The sequence below is a fragment of the Anoplopoma fimbria genome, chromosome 1 (assembly GCF_027596085.1).
Source record: "Anoplopoma fimbria isolate UVic2021 breed Golden Eagle Sablefish chromosome 1, Afim_UVic_2022, whole genome shotgun sequence".
Lineage (NCBI taxonomy): Eukaryota > Metazoa > Chordata > Actinopteri > Perciformes > Anoplopomatidae > Anoplopoma > Anoplopoma fimbria.
In genome coordinates, this window is record NC_072449.1 from 1,532,791 (window position 1) to 1,537,790 (window position 5,000).

At 46.3% G+C, this 5,000-nt stretch overlaps 1 pseudogene across 1 annotated transcript in view; it reads right to left on the bottom strand.

Moving 5' to 3' along the window:
* LOC129091516 (latent-transforming growth factor beta-binding protein 1-like) overlaps positions 1–5,000 on the bottom strand; it is a 46,350-nt pseudogene that overhangs the window by 7,644 nt on the left and 33,706 nt on the right. Inside the window, exons 25-32 of the transcript XR_008531223.1 lie at positions 4,849–4,980; positions 4,140–4,265; positions 3,447–3,585; positions 3,049–3,266; positions 2,166–2,237; positions 1,814–1,942; positions 1,105–1,245; positions 652–804 (exon numbers count right to left, since the gene is read on the bottom strand). The product of XR_008531223.1 is annotated as a latent-transforming growth factor beta-binding protein 1-like (transcript). The remainder of the gene's footprint in view (positions 1–651; positions 805–1,104; positions 1,246–1,813; positions 1,943–2,165; positions 2,238–3,048; positions 3,267–3,446; positions 3,586–4,139; positions 4,266–4,848; positions 4,981–5,000) is intronic.

Genomic DNA, 5,000 nt, shown 5'->3' on the forward strand with positions numbered 1-5,000 from the left:
CGTGTAGAGAGCCGTGTAGAGAGCCGTGTAGAGAGAGCCGTGTAGAGAGCCGTGTAGAGAGAGCCGTGTAGAGAGCCGTGTAGAGAGAGCCGTGTAGAGAGCCGTGTAGAGAGCCGTGTAGAGAAGCCGTGTAGAGAGCCGTGTAGAGAGCCGTGTAGAGAGAGCCGTGTAGAGGCAATAGAACTGCTCTGAAGTCCGTGAAAAGTTGATTATTTCCCTCTGAAACGTGTGGAAGCCATTTAAAGTAGCTCCTTTTATTTATATATCATTAAATATTGTTAGATACATTGTTTATATATTATTAAATATTGTTAGATACATTGTTTATGTATTTATTACTGGTTTGTTCTTAGCTGCATGTCTGTTTCCGTGTGAACTAACTAACCTACCAAATGATTCCCCTTAACTTGTTTATTAATCATAATTCCTGAAGTAGAAGATATTTGTGTCTGCCTCTGAGTCGGGTCGATGTTCTTATTGAGGACATGAATTTAAACTGGTGAACTCTCTGCAGCACCAGTGAAACCAGCAAAGAGAGCTGGTCTGTGGAAGTCTTTCCTGTTCATTTGCATTGAGTTGAAGCTGCTGACCTCCTGTGAGGTTTTTCTAATCACCTGACCCAGGTAGGCGTGGTGACAGCGGGGTCTGTACCTGAGTCGGTGGGGGGGCAGAGGGCACACTCCATGCCCCAGCCCTCCCCGTACAGACAGCAGCAGTCCATGAAGGTCACCTGAGCTCCCAGCAGAGGACTCTGACACACCAGGTCTGCTGTGACGTGCTGCCAGCAGAGAGACAGGTTCTCATCTGGAGAGACGGGGGGGGTATCATAGTATTAATAAGCTGAATCTGTCTGTGTGTTACAGATGAAGCTAGCACACCGCTGGTTAGCTTAGCTTAGCATAAAGACTGGAAACAGGGGGAAACAGCTAGCCTGCCTCTGTAACAAAGGTAACAAAACCTAAAGCTCACTGATCATTAACACGTTACAACTCGTTTGTTTCATCTGGACATCTGTGTTAAAATGACATGAATAGGAGGAGGAGGAGGAGGGAGGAGGCGGAGGAGGAGGAGGAGGAGGAGGTGGAGGAGGAGGCGGAGTCTTACCCACAGTGAGGTGGGAGGAGTTGACACAGTTGCGTTGCGTGTCATCGAGCACCAGAGGAGGAGGACAGCTGCAGTAATAAGAACCCACCGTGTTCACACAGACTCCTCCTACACAACTCTCCTCCTCACACTCATCATGATCTGAGACAGAGAGACAGAGAGAGAGAGAGAGAGACAGAGAGAGAGAGAGACAGAGAGACAGAGAGAGAGAAAGAGAGGACAGAGAGACAGAGAGACAGACAGAGAGACAGAGAGAAGAGAGACAGAGAGAGACAGAGAGACAGACAGAGACAAACAGACAGGACAGACAGGTTTAGTGTTATTCATTGTAAGGACAGTGCTTGTTTCTGAATATATATATATATATATATATATATATATATATATATATATACATATACATAGTTTATAATTATTATTTGCAAAACATCTAGGAAGGAGTCTAGCCTTTGTAGGACCCGACTAAAGCATCCTATCAAGGATACATCCTTGACTTTAGGAAACATTCTTGTCTCGTGTCTTTTTGTTTTCTTTACTCAGGTTTCTATCGTAAAATAAATCTTGATCTCAATGAGAATACCTGATTAAAAAAAGGTTATAAAAGTGTGTGTGCGTGTGTGTGTGTGTGTGTGTGTGTGTGTGTGTGTGTGTGTGTGTGTGTGTGTGTGTGTGTGTGTGTGTGTGTGTGTGTGTGTGTGTGTGTGCGTACCGACACACTCCAGCAGCGTGCCGTTGTACACGTATCCACTGGAGCAGTAGCAGTTGTATCCGGGGATGTTGTTGACACACACTCCATTCTTACACACCTCTGGATGGAAACGCTTACACTCGTCCACATCTGGAACATCATAACATATATTACAAGTGAGTGACTACATTAAAAGTAGTAATAACTCTAAGTACTGCATTCTAAATGTTACTGAGGTAAAGGTTCAAAAGTACCAAAAGTACTCATTTAGCTGAGATATATGTATGATTTCATTGTAGTATAATCATTTGATACAAGTACTTGAGTAAATGTGCTCATTACATTGCATCCCAGTATAAATGTGTACTTGTACCTCTGTAGCTGAAGGCTCCGGGTCCAGTAGTCACGTATCCTCTCCCACTGGGACACAGAGACAGGAACTCAGCTGCTCAGAAACACAGAGACGCTCCAATGAGACGACAGCGAACAAGATTTACATCAAAGACACAACGGGATCTGATCTACAGTTCAAGTTTAATTGTGTTGTATATTACAGTAAACTTTGTGTTTTGGACTGTCGGTTGGACAAAACAAGACATTTGAAGAAGTTTTTTAGATTATTAGTTTGTATTTTTTGAGTAAAACCTCGATATCTACCCAAATAATCCCGTACCAAGTAGTTTCTAAACTTCTCCAATCACATGATACCTGCATTAGAGCCTGCTGGTGTTCAGATCTAGAAAAAGAATCCCTATTTGTATGTTTTTGCTGTCAGCCAATCACAGCAAGCCTTCTTTGACTAATGTGAAGTGTGATTGGTCAACTGCCTCAGCAGCTCCAACACATACAGCGGGCTCTGAACTGACTGCTAGCAGCTAACAGTGCTAACAGCTAACAGAGCTAACAGTTCTAGTCTGGGGGGAGCTGTGGACCTGTCTCAAGGGTGGGCTGTTCACCTGTGTCCGTGACAACGCATGACTTCCTGTCTCACCTGTGTCAGTGGGGGGGCAGCTGTGGTACTGTCTCACCTGTGTCAGTGGGGGGGGGGCAGCTGTGGTACTGTCTCACCTGTGTCAGTGGGGGGCAGCTGTGGTACTGTCTCACCTGTGTCTGTGGGGGGGCAGCTGTGGTACTGTCTCACCTGTGTCAGTGGGGGGCAGCTGTGGAACTGTCTCACCTGTGTCTGTGGGGGGGCAGCTGTGGTACTGTCTCACCTGTGTCTGTGGGGGGGGGGGGCAGCTGTGGTACTGTCTCACCTGTGTCAGTGGGGGGGCAGCTGTGGAACTGGCAGCCCAGCCCCCACCCCTCCCCCACCGTGCAGCAGCACTCCTGCTGGGTGGTGTTGGTGGCCAGCAGGCTGCAGGTTCCCGGCTCGGCCAGGTTGTAGTAGCACTCCCTCAGCTCACCTGGACGAGCGGCGGGGAGGGGGGCAGCACCGGAGCTAAGTCCACCATACTGAGGTGGAAGGACCCTTCTGCAGAAGAATTGAATAATAATATGAGGGTAGTAATATCAAAGCGTGGCGGTGTGAGTTTCTGCTGATGAATACGTATCATTTGCTGCTTCAAAATAAAAGCGTTTATAAAGCCATAAAGCTTTTGTAAAGTCTGGGAGTCAAACATTGACAGATTTTCTGAAGGTATTTCTACCTTGCTGGTCCGTGCTGACGCACTGCCGGCTGCTGGGGTCGAACTCGTGTCCCTGCCGGTCACATTCACACATGAAGGAACCCTCCACGTTCTCACAACGAGCAGAACCGCACACTCCGGGCAGAGACACACACTCGTCCTCGTCTGAGAAGAGACAGAGAGACATTAGTCCACAGATTCATCGTAACGTCTCTGAAACACCTTCAGACTCAACAAGCATAAAGATGATCAGCAGAAACAGATATTATTACTAGCTCTCCTGTTGGTTTAAACACAGGTTGGTTGTTTACAATGTAACATCATCAGAGATCAGAGACTAGAGAAGCATAAATGAATCTGATCTCATATTTTCTGAATATTGGAGGATAACGATCGTCAGTAAAACTTTATTCACACTGTGGTGGTTAACGATAAACTGGATTTAATTTGTGAGGAGGGATCAGTGCGGATCACGGATCAACGACGGTCCGTTAAACCACTATTACCCACAATGCACCTCTCAGGTGTTTCATGTTAACAGCAGCTAATGCATCCTGGAGCTTCTGAGCTGCTGCAGAGATGAGCTACAGACTCACGTCTTTCTGAAGAGACTCCTCTGGAGGACACTTCTCACACAGACTGGTGATACCTCCGTTAAACACAAGGCAGTAGAAGTCTCTCACACCTGGAGACACAGGTGAGAGCAGACGGACACGTACCCTCACAGGCCTTCCCATCGGCGGTGGAGGTGAAGCCCTGGTCACACACACACTGGTAGGTTCCTATGAGGTTCTGACAGAAGGCGTGACGTCCACACAGCGTCTCATTGGAGCACTCGTTAACGTCTGAGGAACACAGGAGACAGAGTACTCCTTACTGCAGTAACGGTACTAATACCACACTGTAACACTACTCTGTTACTGCAGTAACGGTACTAATACCACACTGTAACACTACTCTGTTACTGCAGTAACGGTACTAATACCACACTGTAACACTACTCTGTTACTGCAGTAAAAGTACTAATACCACACTGGGAAAATACTCTTTACTGTAGTAAAATTACCAAAATGTACAAATACCAAAATATAGAAGCACTCTGTTACAGTTAAAGTACTAATACCACACTGTGTTTAACGTAGTAAAAGTACTAATACCACACTGTGTTTAACGTAGTAAAAGTACTAATACCACACTGTGTTTAACGTAGTAAAAGTACTAATACCACACTGTAGAGTAACTAAAGCTGTCAGATACATGTAGTGAAGTACAAAGTAAAACATTTCCCTCTGAGATGTAGCAGAGTGCTGGAGTGCAGTACTTGAGTAGATGTACTTATATCTGTATCTCTGATCATGTTTCACATTAAAAGTCATTTCACCTCCCTGGAGGGCTTTTACTTTGAAAAACATCCTCAGGAAGACTCACCCACACAGCCGCCGGTCGGCGTCACCTGGAGACCCGGCTCACAGGAAGTGAGGCAGCGGAACGAGCCAATCGTATTCTCACACCGCTGTGACCCGCACACGGCGCCGCCGGACTGGACGCACTCATCAACGTCTGAGAGGTGTAATCATGTC